The 18,476-nt window shown below is 36.6% G+C and overlaps 1 pseudogene; it reads right to left on the bottom strand.

Moving 5' to 3' along the window:
• Positions 1–8,386: 8,386 nt before the first annotated feature.
• Positions 8,387–9,197, bottom strand: LOC103549409 (RNA-binding protein 3 pseudogene; annotated as a pseudogene).
• Positions 9,198–18,476: the final 9,279 nt, after the last annotated feature.

Genomic DNA, 18,476 nt, shown 5'->3' with positions numbered 1-18,476 from the left:
ACATGCCCCAGACCATGGCCAGCACTCTTGGTACTGCCCAGGGTATCTTCCACGCTCTGAAGAGAGAGTGCTGGGCCGGGACCCAGGAGTGCGAAGGAAGCCGTCTACCTGGAAGAGGACCGCGTTCTAGGCCGAGGGAACAGTGTGAGAAAGGTGTAGGGTCAGGAATGTGGATGGTGTGGTCACAGGGAGCCAAGTTCCCGTCCTTCCACCAGGGGATGAAATGGCAGCCAAGGCAGGAGGTGCCATCTCCCAGCAAGGGCAGCAGCTACTGTCTCAGATTCTGCAGGCAATGGGGAGTCATGGTGCTGACTGAGCTGAAGCGAGGCCCCGTGGGAGCTGAGCTGTGGGAGCGTATTTCAGGCTGGCGTGTCCAGGCAGACTGAGGAGGACAGCTTGGAGCGAGGAGCCAGTCCTTGGGCAATGAGACCCTGGCCGAGGGCTGCAGGGGGTGGGGGTCTGGGGACTGTGGGAGGGAGAAAGAAGTGTCTGGACTTTGTGCCTCTTTGAGAGTAGGGACTTAGGGGTGAGAGAGAGAAGGGGGGCCAGGGAGGAGAAAGGGTTGCATGGGGAGAAATAGGGAGATGGGAGGAGGGGTGGGCTGGGGAGAACATGGAGAATTTGGGTTTGGATGTGGTGAGTTGGAGGTGTCTATGGACAACGCAGCACGCAGCTGTGAACGCGGGAGTGACCAGTGCCTACGGGAGTGGACACCGTCTTAAAAATAACAAGGCCAGCTAACGTCTACTAAGCAATTACAGCAAGCCAGACGCAGTGCCAAGAGCTCTCCGTGAGTTAGCTCCTTCAGTCTCCATGATGACCCGTGAGGTGGGTGCTATGCTTACCCTCATTTTAAAAAGCGGAAAACTGCTTAGCTGGAAACAGAGGCCCGATTCAAACCCAGGCAGTCTGGCAGCAGAGCCTACACAACTAACAAACCCAAGAGCGGCCTCTGGGAGTCCCCTGGGTGCGGTTCTTTTATTTTGACCTGATTTCCCATTGTTCATCTCCATGGTTCTTGGAAGCTGGATGTTAATCATCACCCACCCAATAAATGGAGACTGAGGCTCTGAGAGCAAGGGGGACAGCTGCTGAGTCCTGACTTTGACCTTTAAACCCTTATTCTTAGGGCCAGTCCACACTACCAGCCTCTTCCAGCTCCTGTCTGGAGTCACAAGTGGGGAGTTATCAACTAGAGGTCAGAGGAAGAGGAGGGTACAGTCCAACCGGGTTTAAAAGAGCAAGATAGACCTTTTAAGCTTTCTCCTACTCTTGTTTTAAACTTTCCAGTTGAATGTATTCAGGTAAACAACAAGTTACTTGTCTAACAAAATCATCAAAGCATGTCACAGTTGTCTTAAAACTGTAATAATACAGCGCTTGGCATATAAAAATGTCCTTTGCCATTTCAAATATGTCCAATTTCAGAACTGCTTATGTGATGCTTCTAGTATCGTTCATGTAATAATGGACTGATAATCAAATTAAACACACTATTTATAGGATCAGCGGGTACAAGATAATGTAAATAATTCACTCACCGAGGTTAATATTTAAATCAACTTTATTTACAAAACACTCTCTTGAGAATTGCAATTCTCTAAAGCTTTCATTTGGGCAAAAGTGTAATCGGTTAAGTTATAGCAATTCCTTAAACTAAGAATGAGAGATAATTCAAAATTAATTTAGAAGAGAGACAAAATTTCCAAGTTTCTGGTGATTCTGGATTTTCAATAGCAGGTTCTTTTGAAGCCCGAGTTGTCACTGAAGATAACTCACTATTATTTTCTGGATAAATGCCGAAGAAATCCCGCAGTAGAAAAATGCAAGAGCCGGAGGAAAAAGAGGTTCTCGTATTGTGAACTGGGTGTGTTGGCAACAAAGATCTTAACTGGAGGGAGGGGCAAAGGAAAGAAACTCAATAGCCGAGTGTGTGTGTGTGTGTGTGTGTGTGTGTGTGTGTGTGTGTGTGCGCGCACGGGGAGGGGTGGTGAAAACCCTTTCTTTCTGTTGAATACTGACTCCTCAGTGGAGGGCCATGTGGGGAGCGCTCCTCATCAGATCCTCTGCTCTCTCTCTCTTGTACCATCAGCAGTCAACTCATCTGGTTCTGAATATTTAGATTTCTCTTTGTTCGCTCTTTTGCTATAGAATTGATTCCACCCTGAGCTATGAAGTTGGACCTGCTCAGCTTTTCGTTGGTTGCTTCTAGATCTGCTGTTCCTAATGACTCTTTATCATTGCTGGCATCTTCTCAGCAGGACTCCACGCTGTCTGTGTGAGTGTGTGTAAAGAGATACGTATTCTCTCTTAACATGGCTAAGCTTTTTGAGAGTTTTACCTTTTCTTTCAAGTAGTTTGGTAAATTGCATGGTGAGAGATTTTTAAACAAGTAAAAAACTTCTACTCAAAATTAACAGAACTATGAAAAATTCCAATGATTGCCTCCCAGAACATCATCACCCAAAGACATGTGCTGAAACTAGGACTTAGACTGATGCCACTTGGTTGGTGGTGTCTGCTGGAAACAGGTGAGCCCAATGGAGGAGAAAGTCCTGGTCCAGGAAAGGAAGGTTCCAGAACTAGCACACCTATGTTCCTGCCCAGTGCTTCCTCTTCTCTCTCTCTTTTAAAAAATTTGAAAGAGGTGTGATTTACATACAGTGAAACGCACAGATCTTAAGTGTAAAGTTCTGTGACGTTTGACAAGTGAAAGCCCCTAGTAACCACGATCCCAATCAAGATGTGGACGTTTCCATCATCTCTGAAAACTTCCTGGTGCTCCTTCCCAGTCAGTCCTCCCCCTGCAGAGGCAGCCGCTGTTCTGATTGCTAACACCGTGGATTAGTTTTGCTTATTCCTGAAGGCTACACACGCGGAATCAGATAACACATGGTCTTCTGTGACCAGCTCCTTTCACTCAGCGTGGCTGAGATTCATCCCAGGAGGTTCTGTTGTGGTGGTGATGGAGGTTCATTCTTTGTTATTACTGAATAGCATTAATTATTTGAACACATCGTAATTTGTTTATCCATCCTCTTATAATGGACATTTGAATTGTTTCCCATTTTAGTCTAGTATGAATAAAGCTGCTATGAATATTCTTGAACAAATTTTTTTTATAGATATATGTTTTCATTTCTTGGCAGTAAATACCTAGGACTGAAGTTGCTGGCTCATCAGGTAAGTATATGTTTAATTTTATAGAAAACTGCCCAAACAGTTTTCCAAAGTTATTGTGACATTTTAAACTCCCACCTTCAGTATATGAGAGCTCCAGTTGTTCCACGTCCTCACCAACATTTGATATTGTCCATCTTTTTAGTGTTAGCCATTGGGTATGAAGAGGTATGTTAATTTAGTTTTAGTTGCCACTTCCCTGATGACTAGTGAAGCTGAGCACCTTTTCATGTGCCTGTTAGCCATTTGTATATCTTCTTTCATAAAGGATTTGTTCAAACTTATTGCCCAATTTTAATTTTTTGTCTTTTTATTATTGATTTGTAGCAGTTCCTTATACGTTCTGAACACATATCCTTTGTCAGACATATGTTGCAAATATTTTCTCCCAGTCTTTAGTTTGCTTTTTCATTTTGTTAACAGTGTGTCTCAAAGTTTTAAATTTTTTGGGGGGCAAGGGGGTCAGGAAGATTGGCCCTGAGCCAACATCTCTGCCCATCTTCCTCTATTTCATATGTGGGACGCCTACCACAGCATGGCTTGAGGAGTGGTGCGTAGGTCCATGCCTGGGATCTGAACCGGTGAACATCGGGCTGCTGAAAGGGAATGTGCGAACTTAACTGGTACCAGTTAACAGGCACCAGGCCAGCCCCAAAAGACCAAAGTTTTAAATTTTAAATTAATAAACATGAATTCTATAATTTTTCCTTTTATGATTACTGCATTGTGTGTCATAAAGATATTCTCTTATGTTTCCTTTCAGACGTTTTATTGTAATTAGCCTTTATGTTTGTCTATTATCCACCTCTAATTATTTTTAGCATATAGCGTGAGGTAGTGGTCAAGGGTCGTTTTTTCCATATGACTATCAGTTGTTCCAGCACCTTCTTTTTGAAAAGACTTCCCTTTCCCAGTTGAATTGTTTTGGTCCTTTTACAACATCACGACTGTGTCAGTATGGGTCTATCTCTGAGTCCTCTATTCTGATTCGTTAATCTATTTGCCTATTCTTACCCCAATCTGTAAGCCCTCTAACCCTGTTCATCTTTTTCAATATCATTTTGGCTCTTCCTGATCATTAGCGTTTCCATTACCTTTAGAATTGGCTTGTTAATTTCCACAAAACTTTGGGATTTTGCTAAGGTGGGGGCATTGAATGTATAGATCACTTTGGGGAGAATTGACATCTTAATGTTGAGTTTTCCAATCCACCAACAGGCATCTCTCTCCATTGTCTTTATTTCTCTTGGTACTGTTTTGTGGTTTTCAGTGTGAAGGCTTTGTACACTTGTATTAAATTTTTTCCTATCTATTTTATGCTGTTAAAATGTTTTTTTAAAATCTCATTTTCTAATTGTATAAAAATACAATTGATTTTGTGTACATACACAAACACATTATCTGAGAACAAAAAACAACTTACTCATTCCTTTCCAATTGTTATGAATTGTAATTATTTCTCTTGTCTTCTTGTACTGGCTAAAATCTCCAGTACAATGTTGAACAGAAGTGGTGAGAAGGATGTTCTTCACGTGCTCTGGACTCAGGGGGAAGCTGTTGGATTTTCGTAGCTATCTGGTATCAGATTGAGGAAACTCCCTTCTATTCTATTCCTACTTTGCTGGGGTTTTTTGTTTTTTTAAAAAATATTAGGAACGAATATTGGATTTTGTCAAATGCTTTTTCTGCATCTATTGAGTATATTTTTTCTTCTCTTTTTTTTCTGTTAATGTGGTGAATTACATTGATTTATTTTCAAGTGTGAAACTAGCCTTGCATTCCTGGGAGAAACCACACTTAATCATGACATATTATCCTTTTTATATATTTCTGGATTCGATTTGCTAGTATTTCGTTAGGGATGTTTCCATTGATGGTCATGAGGGATGTTGGCTTGTAATTATATTTTTGTGATATTTTTGAGAAGTTTTGGTATGGGGTCATGCTGGTATCATCAAATGATTAGGAAAGTGTTTCCTTCTTTTCTAGTTTTGGAAAGAGTTTGTGTAAGATTGATATTATTTCTTTCTTACGTATTTGATAGAATTCACCAATAAAGATACTTGGACTAGTGTGCTTTTTTGTTGAAGGATTTTGATTATTAAGTCAATTCTTTAAGACTTAGGCTTATTAGTATTTTCTATTTCTTTTTGGGCCACTCTTGGTAAGTTGTACTTTGATGACATTTATCTGTTTCATCTAAATGGTCTTATTTATTTGTCTCCGGTGTTAAGATGTCTGTGGAAGCTGTAGTGATAGCCTCTCTTTTGTTTCTGATACTGGCAATTTGAGTTTCCTCTTGCTCTCTCTCTTTTTCTCCTTCTTCAATCCAGCTAAGAGTTGATCAATTTTATCAATCTTTTCAAACAACCAAATTTGTCCTTGAAGGGTTTTTCTATTATGTCTCTATTTTTCATATTATTATTTCCCACTCATTATTAATTCTTTCCTTCTACTTCCTGTGGGGTTAATTTGTTCTTCTTTTTCTTACTTTTTCGTGTGGATGCTTGGATCGTGGAAATTGAGTCTTTATTCCTGTCTAACATAAACGTTTAAAGCTAGGCTTTCTTTTTAGCAGCTCTTTAGTTGCATCCCATAAATTTTGATATGTTTTGTTTTCAATTTCATTTAGTTTGTTTAAGTAACCTACAAGAAAGAAAAAAAGAGAGGGAAGCAAAGAAACAAGAAACAGAATGAACAAAGAAAACAAATAGTAAAATGGCAGATTTAAGCCGTAACATATCAATAATTACTTTAAATGTAATTAATCTAAATATATCAATTAAAACACAGAGATTGGCACAGTAGATAAAGAAAATTATCTAACTATATGTTGTCTAAAAGAAACTCACTTCACATGTAGCAATATAGGTAGGTGGAGAGTAAAAAGAAGGAAAAATAAACTGTGCAAACACTAATTTTAAAAAAGCAGCGTGGCTATATTAATAAGATAAAGGGGACTTCAGAGCAAAGAAAATTACCAGAGACAAAAAAGGGACATTAAGGGCTGGCCCCGTGGCCGAGTGGTTAAGTTCGCGCGTTCTGCTGCAGGCGGCCCAGTGTTTCGGCGGTTCGAATCCTGGGCGCGGACATGGCACTGCTCGTCAGACCACGCTGAGGCAGCGTCCCACATGCCACAACTAGAGGAACCCACAACGAAGAATACACAACTATGTACCGGGGGGCTTTGGGGAGAAAAAGGAAAAAATAAAATCTTTAATAAAAAAAAATAGATTTAAAAAAAAAAAGGGACATTAAATATTGATTAAAGGGACAATACACCAAGAAGACATAGAAATCCTAAATGTGTATGCACCAAACAATAGAGCTTCAAAATATATGAAGCCAAAACTGGTAAGACTGGAAGGAGAAACAGAAGTAAACAAATATGCAATTATCATTGGAGACTGTGACAGCTCTTTCTCAGCAACTGGCACAACTACTGTACAGAAAGTCAACAAGGATGTAGAGGAACTGAGCGACATCATCAACCAACAGGATCCGTTGCCTTTGACAAAACACTCCACCCAAAGCGGGAGAACAGACATTCTTTCAAGAAGTCATGGAAAATTCACATATCATAAGAGTCTGTACTCTGACCACAATGAAATTAAACTGGAAATCAATAACAGAAAGATAACAGGAAAATCTCCTAACACTTGGAAATTAAATAATTAAATAACCCGTGGATCAATCAGGAAGTCTCAAAAGAAATTAAAAAAAATACTTAGAACTCAATTGAAATGAAAATACAACATATTAAAATTTGTGAGATGCAGCTAAAGCAGTGTTAAGAGAGAAATTTATAGCACTGAATACTCACATTGGAAAAGAAGAAAAGATCTCAAATCAATTTCATTTAGTTTGAAATATTTCCCATGGGATTGTACTTTGACCTGTAAATTATTTAGAAGTGTGCTATTTAATTTCTAAATATCAGATACTTTTTGGTTATTGATCTTTAATTTATCCAAATGTGGTCACAAGAACACACTTTTCGTGATTTCAATCCTTTAAAATTTATTAGAATTTGCTTTCTGGATGAACATATATATATATATAATATCTATAATAATAATGCATCATATATAATATCTTGATGAATATCCTGTGTGCATATGTAAATAATGTATATTCTGTAATTGTGAAATGTAGTATTCTATAAATGTCAATCAGTGGAAAACAACTAACAAATTGATAGTTTTGTTCAAATCTATATTCTTACAAAATTTTTAATCTACTTATTCTATCAAATACTGAAAGAATAATGTTAAAATATTCATATATAATTTCTCTACTTCTTTCATTAATTTTGTGAATATTTGCTTTGTGTATTTTTTTTCTTTTTGTGAGGAAGATTGTTGCCAAGCTAACATCTGTGCCAATCTTCCTCTATTTTGTATGTGGGACTCTGCCACAGGATGGCTTGATGCGTGGTGCTAAGGCCATACCTGGGATCCAAATCTGCAAACCCTGGCTGTTGAAGTGGAGCACGTGAACTCAACCACTATGCCACTGGGTCGGCCCCATGCTTTATGTATTTCAAAGCTCCATTATTAAGAAAGTAGGCATTTAGGAATGTCGTGTCTTGTTTTTTCCAGTTTCAGCTTTTTAATCATCTCCGTGAAGGACGTCCTAAACACTACTACATGAGACACTACAGAACATTTTTTTCTTCCGGTATTTTAGAAAATGACATTCACAAATATTTTTAAGAAACTTCTATATAATCAGGGTGGTGATCTTGAGTAAAAAACACATCTAAGTAATCATGTTCTTGATTTCCTATAATTACATTGAAAAATTGCTTCCTAACCATGATCAACATTGTGTGCAGGTTTTTAAAATGTCCCTAGATGCACATTATTTAAAAAAAAAATCCGTCTGGCCAAACATTTTTTGCCAGACCAATAATGCTGAGAGCCCAAACTAAAAAACTGGTAAAAAGATAAATACCCAGACTCTACAAATGTCCCAGAATTTGTCTTTAAATGGGAGAAAAATTGTAAACAACACATGGAGCTTTCTAAAAGGTCTTTAACAAACTACCTTGGGAGCTCAACTCAAAAATGGAAGTCGATGTACTGAAACAGATGTTTCAGTGCAGCTCCAAAAATCTTTACAAATACAGCCATTTGGAAGGACAATCGTGGATCAGAAGAAATTTTATTTCTTGTATATCTACATTAGGTGTGCATGCCTCATCTCAGTTGTAGTTGGCTCTGTTATTTCCTCCTGTGTCGCAGTCATAACCACCCTGGCTTCTGCCACCTTAGTCTCTGGACCTTCTATATCTGTATCTATATCCTTCAGGTCCACTGTCATACCTGCCACTCCCATAGCCCAGGTCCCCACCGCCTCTAGACTGGCCGTGACCACGCCCATGGGCCCCAAGGGCACCCCCTCTGGTTCCCTGGGCTGACTTGCCTGCGTGGTCCACAGGGATCTGGCAACCATCCAGGACTCTCCATTCAGGGCTCTCGTGGCATCTGAGGCACGCTGTGGATGGGTGAAGGTGATGAAGCCAAAACCCCAGGATTGCTGAGTCTCCTGGTCTTTGAGAACAACCACCTCAGAAATAGGCCCGAAGCTGCTGAAGCGGTCATCTAGCGCCTGCCCATCGGTGCTGAAGCCACGGCCTCCCACGAAGACCTTCTTCCTTCAGAGGACGTGGCAGGGAATGCAAGTCCTGACAACTAAGGCATAAAAGGGCCGAAAGGACAGCCACCACCGAGGAGCAGAGAGATGCCAGGTCTTCTTGACGGACTGACCATTTCTCATGATGTAATATTGTCCCTCTTTATTGCTGATAACACTTTTCATTTTGAAGGATACTTTGATATTAATATAGTAACAACAATTTTTTTCTTATATGATAAGAAAAACATTTTTTATATGTTACAGCACAATATTGTAAGTGGAAAATATAGGTACATTTGAGCAATAAGAGAAAAGGCAAGCAAATCTGTGAAATTAATCAATATGAACTTTACATATTCATTGTACATACGGACCATAGCGTATAGTTAAAATTTTTTCAACAGCTTTATTGAAGTATAATTGGCATATAATAAGCTGCACGTATTTAACTTGTACACTTGGTATGTTTTGACATTTACATAAACCCATGAAATCATCACCACAATCAAGATTATGAACCTATCCATCACTCCTAAAAGTTTCATCATACTTCTTCGTAATCTCTGCCTCCCGCCCCTTTCCATCCTCCCCGCGCTTGCCGAGAAAACGCTGATCTACTTTCTGTCACTACATGTTAGTTTACAGTTTCTAGAGTTTTATAAATATGGAATCATACTATATGTACTCTTCTTTTGTCTGGTTTCTTTCATTCGACATACTTATTTTGAGATTCATCTATGCTGTTGAGTATATCAATAGTTTATTCTTTTTTATTGCTGAGTAGTAATGTATTGCATGGATGTAGCACAATTTGTTTATTCAACACCTGTTGATGGACATTTGGGTTGTTTCCAGTTTGGAGCTATTACAAATAAAACTGCTATGAGCATTTGTGTGCAAGTCTTTATATGAATATGTGCTTTCATTTCTCTTGGGTAAATATCTAGGAATGGAATACCCGGTTATCCAGTAGGTGTATATTTAAACTTTTAAGATACTGACAAACAGTTTTCCAAAGTGGTTGTATCATTTTACACTCCCACCAGTAGTGCATGAGAGTTCCAGTTTCTCTACATTCTTGCCAATGTTTGGCATGGTGAATCTTTTTAATTTTAGCCATTCTAATGGGTATGTAGTAATATGTCATTGTGGTTTAATTTGCGTTTCCCGCATGACTAATGATGTTGAGCATCTTTTCATACACTTATTTGCCATTTGTATATCTTCTTTGATGAAGCATCTGCTTAAATCTTTTGTCCATTTTTCAACTGCTTACTTCTTTTCCTATTGTTGAGATTTTATATATATATTTTTTTTCTGAAGATGAGTCTTTTATTAGGTAATATACTTTGAATAGATTTTCTCCCAGTCTGTGGCTTGTCTTTTCAATCTCTTAACTGTGTCTTTTAAAGATCATAAGTTTTTCATTTTGGTAAAATCCAATTTATCAATTTATTCTTTAGTGGATTGTGCTTTTGGTGATGTATCCAAGAAAGCTCTTTTTAAAAAAAAGACTTCTTCTTATGTTTTCTTTTAGAAGTTTTACAGTTTTAGTTTTACATTTAGGTCCATGATCCATTTTGAGTTGCTTTTTTGTACATGGCACAATGTAGGGATCCGGTATCTTTTTTTTTTTTTTTCTGCACATGGATGTCCATTTTTTCCAGGACCACTTGCTGAAAAGACTGTCTTGTGTCCCCTGAACTACTCTGCACCACAGTAAAAAATCAATTGTCCATCTATGTGTGAGTTTATTTCTGGATTCTTTATTCTATTCCATTAATCTGTTTGTCTATCTTTCTTTAAATTGCGGCACCATTAGTTTATAACATTATTTAAATTTCAGATGTATATCATTATAATTTGACTTCTGTATACATTACATTGTACTCACCTCTGAAAATCTAGTTTCCATCTGTCACCATAAAAATGACCCCTTTTACCCATTTTGCCCTCCTCCCTTTCCCGTCTTGTAATCATCAATCTGTTCTCTGTATCTATGTGTTTGTTTGTTTTATCTTCCACATATGAGTGAAATAATACGGTATTTGTCTTTCTCCATCTGCCATTTCATTTAGCATAATACTCTCAAGGTTTATTCAGGTTGTTGAAAATGGTAAGATTTCATCGTTTTTATGGCTGAGTAGTATTCCTGTGTGTGTGTATCTCACACGTTCTTTATCCATTCCTCCCTCCTTGGGCACTTAGGTCGTTTCCATTTCTTGGGTATTGTAAATAATGATGAATGAACATAGGGGTGCATATATCTTCTCGAATTAGTGTTTTCATATTCTTTGGATAAATACCCAGAAGTAGAATAGCTGGATCATACAGTAGTTTTAGTCTTAATATTTTTGAGGAATCTCCATACTGTTTTCCATAGTGGCTGCACTAATTTACATTCCCACCAGCAGTTTACAAGGGTTCCCTTTTCTCCACATTCTCTCCAACTTTTTTTTCTTATCTTTTTAATAAGAACCATTCTGATGGGTCTGAGGTGATATCTCATTGTGGTTTAGATTTGCATTTCTTTAATAATTAGTGATGTTGAACATCTTTTCATGTGCCTGTTGGCCATCTGTATGTCTTCTTTGGAAAAATGTCTGTTCAGATCCTCTGCCCATTTCTTAATTGAGTTGTTCGCTTTTTTTGTTGTTGAGCTGTATGAATTCTTTATATATTTTGCATATTAACCCCTTATTGGATGTATGATTTGCAAATATCTTCTCCTAATCAGTAGGTTGTTTTTTCATTTTGTGATGGTTTCCTTTGCTGTGCAGAAGCTTTTTAGTTTGACGCAGTCCCATTTGTTTATTTTTTCTTTTGTTTCCCTTGCCTGAGTAGACATGGTATTCGAGCAGATACTGCTAAGACCCATGTCAAAGAATGTACTGCCCCTATTTTCTTCTAGTTTTATAGTTTCAGGTCTTACATTCAAGTCTTTGATCCATTTTGAGTTAATTTTTGTGTATGGTGTAAGATAATGGTCTACTTTCATTCTTTTGCACATGGCTGTCCAGTTTTCCCAACACCATTTGTTGAAGAGACTTTCCTTTCTCCATTTTATGTTCTTGGCTCCTTTGTCAAAGATTAGCTGTTCATAGATGTTTCCTTTTATTTCTGGGCTTTCAATTCTATTCCATTGATCAGTGTGTCTGTTTTTCTGCTAGTACCATGCTGTTTTGATTACTGTAGCTTTGTAGTGTGTTTTGAAGTCAGAGATTGTGATGCCTCCAGCTTTGTTCTTTTTTCTCAGGATTGCTTTGGCTATTTGGGGTCTTTTGTTGTTCCACATAAGTTTTAGGATTCTTTGTTCTATTTCTGTGAAGAATGTCATTGGGATTCTGATTGGCATTGCATTGAATTTGTCAATTGCTTTAGGTAATATAGACATTTCAACTATGTTGATTCTTCCAATCCATGAACACAGAATATCTTTCCATTTCTTTCTGTCTTCTTAAATTTCTTTCAGTAATGTCTTATAGTTCTCAGTATACAGGTCTTTCACTTCCTTGTTTAAATTTGTTCCTAGGTATTTTATTCTTTGAGTTGTAGGTGTGAATGGGATTGTTTCCTTGATTTCTCTTTCTCCAAGTTTGTTGTTAGTGTATAGAAATGCAACTGATTTTTATATGCTGATTTTGTACCCTGCAACTTTACTTGATTCATTTATTATTTCTAATAGTTTTTGATTATTTGTTACCTTTACATCAATACCACTACACTGTTTTGATCGCTCTAGCTTTGTAATAGATGTCAAAATCAGGTAGTGTTAGCTCTCCAACTTTGTTCTTTTTCAAAGTAGTTTTGACTGTTTTAAGTCCTTTGTATTTCCATATACATTTAGAATCAGCTTGTGAATTTTAGCTAAGAAGCCTGCTGGGATTTTGATTAGGATTTCATTGAATCTATGCACCAATTTTGGGAGAATTGATATTTTAACAGTATTAGACTTCTTTATTTTTTCTTGGCAATATTTTATAATTTTCAATGTTCGTATATTTCACATCTTTTATCAGATTCATCGCTACATATTTCACATTTTTCTGCTATTGTAAATAATACTTAAAAAATTTTCAATTTACAATTGTTCTTTGCCAGTATATAGAAATACAATTGATTTTTTAAAATATTGATCTTATATCCTCAAACCTTGCTAAACTCACTTATTAGTTCTTGTAGCTTTTTTCTATAGATTTCATCAGATTTTTTACATAGACCGTCATGTTGCTTGTAACTAAAGACAGTTTTATTTATTTATTGCATTTGGTTGCCTTTTGTTTCTTTTACTTGCCTAATTGTATTGGCTAGAACCTGTACATTTTTTTCCAGCTTTATTGAGATATGACTGACATTGTGAAAGTTTAAGATGTACAATCCATTGTTGTGAAACCCTTATATATTGCAAAATGATTACCACCTTCATCATGTCACATAATTACTATTTCGTTTTTGTGGTGAGAACATTTAAGATTTACTCTCTTAGCAACTTTCAAGTATACAATACGGTACTGTTAACTATAATCACCATGTTGTATGTTAGATTGCCAGAACTTATTCATTTTATTTTATTTTATTTTGTTTTTAAAGATTGGCACCTGAGATAACAACCTTGCCAATCTTCTTTTTATTTATTTATTTTTTCTTCTTCTCCCCAAAGCTCCCCCAGTATATAGTTGTATATTCTAGTTGTAGATCCTTCTGGCTGTGCTATGTGGAACGCTGCCTCAGCATGGCCTGATGAGCAGTGCCATGTCCAGGCCCAGGATCCGAACCCGTGAAACCCTGGGCCGCCGAAGCAGAGCGTGCGCACTTAACCACTCGGCCATGGGGCTGGCCCCAGAACTTATTCATTTTATAATTGGAAGTGTAGACCCTTTGACCAACATCTCCCCATATCCCCCACCCCACAGCCCATAATAACCACCATTCTACTATCTGTTTCCTGAGTTCAGCATTTTTAGATTCCATATGTAGGTGAGATCATACGGTATTTGTCTTTCTCTATCTGACATATTTCGCTTAGCACAATGCCCTTAATTTCATCCATATTGTTGCAAATGGCAGGATTTCCTTCTTTCTCATGGCTAAATAATATCCCATTGTGTATGTATTTATGTATATATATACCACATCTTTTTTATCCATTTATCCATTGACAGACACTTAGGTTGTTTCCATGTCTTGGCTATTGTGAACAATGCTGCAAAGAACATGGGAGTGCAGACATCTCTTTGAGATCCTGTTTTCATTTCCTTTGGATATACACCCAGAAATGGGATTACTGGATCATATAGTAGTTCTATTGTTAGTTTTTTGAGGAACCTCCATATGCTTCCATAGTGGCTGCACCAATTTACGTCCTCACCAAACAGTGCACAAGGCTCCCTTTTCTCCACAGCCTAGCTAACACTTGTTATCTCTTGTCTTTTGGGTGATAGCTATTCCAACAAATATGATATCTCATTGTAGTTTTGATTTGCATTTCCCTGATGATTAGCGATGATGAGCATCTTTTTGTGTACCTACTAGCCATTTGTATGTCTTCTTTGGAAAAATATTTATTCAGTTCCTTTGCCCATTTTTAAATTGGATTGTTTGTTTTTGCTATTGAGTTGTATGAATTCTTTATATATTTTGGATATTAACCCCAGATACAAAATTTGCAAATATTTTCTCCTATTCTGGAGGTTGTCTTTTCATTTTGTTGATTGTTTATTTTGCTGTGCAGAAGCTTTTTAGTGTGATAAAGTCCCACTTATTTAATTTTGTTTTTGTTGCTTGTGCTTTTGGTGTCATATCCAAAAACCATGGCCAAGACCAACGTTGAGGAGGTTTTTCTCTATGTTTTCTTCTAGGAGGTTTACAGTTTCATTCTTAGGTTTAAGTCTTTAATCTATTTTGAGTTAATTTTTGTGCGTGGTGTAAGATATAGGTCCAATTTCATCCTGCTGTATGTGGTTATCCAGTTTTCCAAGCACAATTTATTAAAGAGACTGTCTTTTTCCTGTTGAGTATTCTTGGCTCCCTTGTCTCGTGTTAGTTGACTATATATGTGAGGGTTTCTTTCTGGGCTCTCAATTCTGTTCCATTGGTCTGTGTGTCTATTTTTAACCATACTGTTTGAACACTACAAGTTTGTAGTAGAGTTTGAAATCAGGAAGTGTGATGCCTCCAGCTGTGTTTTTCTTTCTCAGGATTGCTGTGTTCTTCTTTCTTAGGCTTGCTTTGGGGTCCGTTGTGGTTCCATACAAATTTTAGATTGTTTTTTCTATTTCTGTGAAAAAGGTCACTGGAATTTTGATAAGAATTGTGTTGACTCTATAGATGGCTTTGGTCAGTATGGACATTTTAACAATATTAATAATTTTTCTGATCCACAAAGATGGGATATCTTTCCATTTGTGTCTTCAATTTCTTTTTATCAAAGTCTTATAGTTTTCAGTGTACAGATCTTTCATCTCCTTGGTTAAATTTATTCCTAAGTATTTTATTGTTTTTGATGCTGTTGTGAAAGAGATTTTCTTTAATTCTTTTTCAAATATTTCATCGTTAGTGCAGAGAAGAGCAACCGTTTTCTGTATGTTGATTTTGTATCCTACAACTTTACTGAATTAGTTGATTAGTTCTAACAGTTTTTTGGCAGAGTCTTTAGGATTTTCTCTATATAAAATCATATCACTGACAAACAAAGACAGTTTTACTTCTTCCTTTGCAATGTGGATGCCTTTTCCAATCTTACCTGATTGCTCTGGCTAGGATTTCTAGTATTATGTTGAATAGGAGCGGTGAGAGTAGCATTCTTGTCTTGTTTCTGCTCTAAGAGGAAAAGCTTTCAACCTTTTGAGCCAGCTCTGATGGCCTAGCAGGTAAAGTTTGGCGTGCTCCACTTTGGCAGCCTGGGTTCAGTTCCCAGGTGCAGAACCACACCACTCATCTGTCAGTAGCCGTGCTGTGGTGGTGGCTCACATAGAAGAACTAGAAAGACTTACAACTAGAATCTATACAACTACGTATTGAGGCTTTGGGGAGGAGATAAAAAAAAGAAAGATGAAGATCGGCAACAGATGTTAGTTCAGGGTTAATCTTTCCCAGCAAACAAACACACAAAAAGCTTTCAACTTTTCATCATGTATGATATTAATTGTCAGCTTGTCATATATGGCCTTTATCATGTTCCTTTGTATACCCAATTTGTTGAGCATTTTTATCATGAAAGGATGTTGTATTTTGTCAAATGTTTTTTTCTGTCTCTATTGAAATGTTCATATGATTTTTATCTGTCATTTCATTAATGTTGTGTATCACATTTATTGATTTGCATTGAACAATCCTTGCATCCTTGGGATAAATCCTGCTTGATCCTGGTGTATGATCCTTTTAATGTGCTGTTGAATTTGATTTAATGATATTTTATTGAGATTTTTTGCATCTATATTCATCAGGGATATTGGTTTGTAGTTTTCTTTTACTGTAGTGTGTTTATCTGGCTTTGGTATCAGGGTAATGCTGGTCTTATAAAATGAGTTTGGAAGTGTTCCCTTCTCTTCACTTTCTTGGAAGAATTTGAGAAAGATTGGTGTTAATTTTTTTAAAAATGTTTGGTAGAATTCACCAGTGAAACCATCTGATTCAGGGCTTTTCTTTGTTGGGATGTTTTTTATTACTGATCCAATCTCCTTACTCATTACTGGTCTGTTCATATTTTCTATTTCTTCATGATTCAGTGTTGGTAGGTTGTATGTTTCTAGGAATTTATTAATTTCTTCTTGGTTATTCAATTTGTTGGTGTAAAACTTTTCATGGTATTCTCTTATGATCTTTCATATTTCTGTGGTATCACTTATAATGTTTCCTTTTTCATTTCTGATTTTATTTGAGACTTCTCTCTTTTTCTCTTAGTCTGGTTAAGGTTTATCAACTTTGTTTATCTTTTTAAAAAAAACAACTCTTAGGACTGTTATTTATTCTATTGTTTTTTTTAGTCTCTATTTCATTTATTTCTGCTCTGATCTTTGCTATTTCCTTCTTTCTACTAAATTTGGGCTTAGTTTCTTCTTCTTTTTCTTGTTCCTTGAAGTGTAAATTTAGGTTGTTCACTTGAGATCTTTCTTTTTTCTTAATGCAGGCATTTATTGCTATAAACTTCCCTCTTAGAACTGCTTTTGCTACATCCCATAGGTTTTGGTATGTCATGTTTTCATTTGTTTCAAGATATTTTTTGATGTCCCTTTTGATTTCTTCTTTGACCCATTGGTTGTTCAAGAGTGCGGTGTTTAATTTCCACATATTTGCACATTTTTCAGCTTTCCTCTTATTATTGGTTTCTAATTTCATACCATTGTGGTCAGGAAAGATAATTGGTATGATTTCAATCTTCTTACATTTGCTAAGACTTGTTTTGTGACTTATCATATGATTTATTCTGGAGAACATTCCATGTGTGCTTGAGAAGAATGTGTATTCTGCTGCTGTTTGGGTGTAATATTCTGTGCATGTCTGTTAGGTCCATTTGGTCTGAAGTGTGGTTCAAGTCCAATGTTTCTTTGGTGATTTTCTGTTTGGATGATCTATTCATTGTTGAAAGTGAGGTATTGAATTTCACTACTATTATTGTATTGTTGGTTGGTTTTGTTTTTACCTCATATCTATTAGTATTTGCTTAATATATTTATGTGCTCCTGTGTTGCATGCATATATATTTATGTTTGTTATGTCTTCTGATGAATTGACCAATTTGTCATCATATAAAGACCTTCTTTGTCCCTTATAATGTTCTTTGCTCTAAAATCTACTTTGTCTGATATTGATATAGCCACTCCACAAATCTATAGAGACAGAAAGTAGATTAGTGGTTTCGTAGAGCTAGAGGGTGAGTGTTGAGGGGAGATGGGGAGTGATGGCTAATGGATACAGGATCTCTTTTTTAGGATCTGACTGTGATGATGGTTGCACAACTCTGTGAATATACTAAAAACTATTGTGTAGAATACTTTAAATGGATGACTTGCATGACACGTGAATTTTCTCTCAATAATATATATGTATATATATGTGTGTGTATGTGTGTATATATAGGGTTGTGTGTGTGCATATAGATATATAGATAAGGTTATGTACATACATATACATGCCTATATATGTGTGTAGATAGATAAATAGATAGATAGATAGTTACTCAAGATTAGTGTTAGCTTAGCATATCTTGCTTTGCCCTTTTACTTTTAACCTAATCATTTCTTGTAGGCAGCATAGAGTTGGGGTCTGCTTATTCATCTCATCTGACAATCTCTGCCTTTTAATGGGTGTATTAGGCCATTTACATTTAATGTGATCATTGATATGGTTAGGTTTAATCTAACGTGTTGGTACATGTTCTCCATATGTTTCATCTTTTCTTTGTTCTTTTTTTTTTTAACTTCTTTTGGATCAACTGAGAATTTTTTATGATTCCATGACATTTCCTTTATTGTCTTATTAGCTATAACTTTTTCTTTATTTTACTGTTGCTTTAGTGTTTATTAGCGTACATCTGTAACCTATCACAGTCTGCCTTCAAGGATATTATATCACTTCATATTTAGTATAAGCATCTTACAATTGTATACTTCAATTTCTCCCCTCCAAGACTTTGTGCTATTGTTTTCCTACATTTA

The sequence above is a fragment of the Equus przewalskii genome, chromosome 1, assembly GCF_037783145.1.
Source record: "Equus przewalskii isolate Varuska chromosome 1, EquPr2, whole genome shotgun sequence".
Lineage (NCBI taxonomy): Eukaryota > Metazoa > Chordata > Mammalia > Perissodactyla > Equidae > Equus > Equus przewalskii.
The sequence above is the reverse complement of the archived record's forward strand: the minus strand, read 5'-3'. Positions and strand labels throughout refer to the sequence as shown.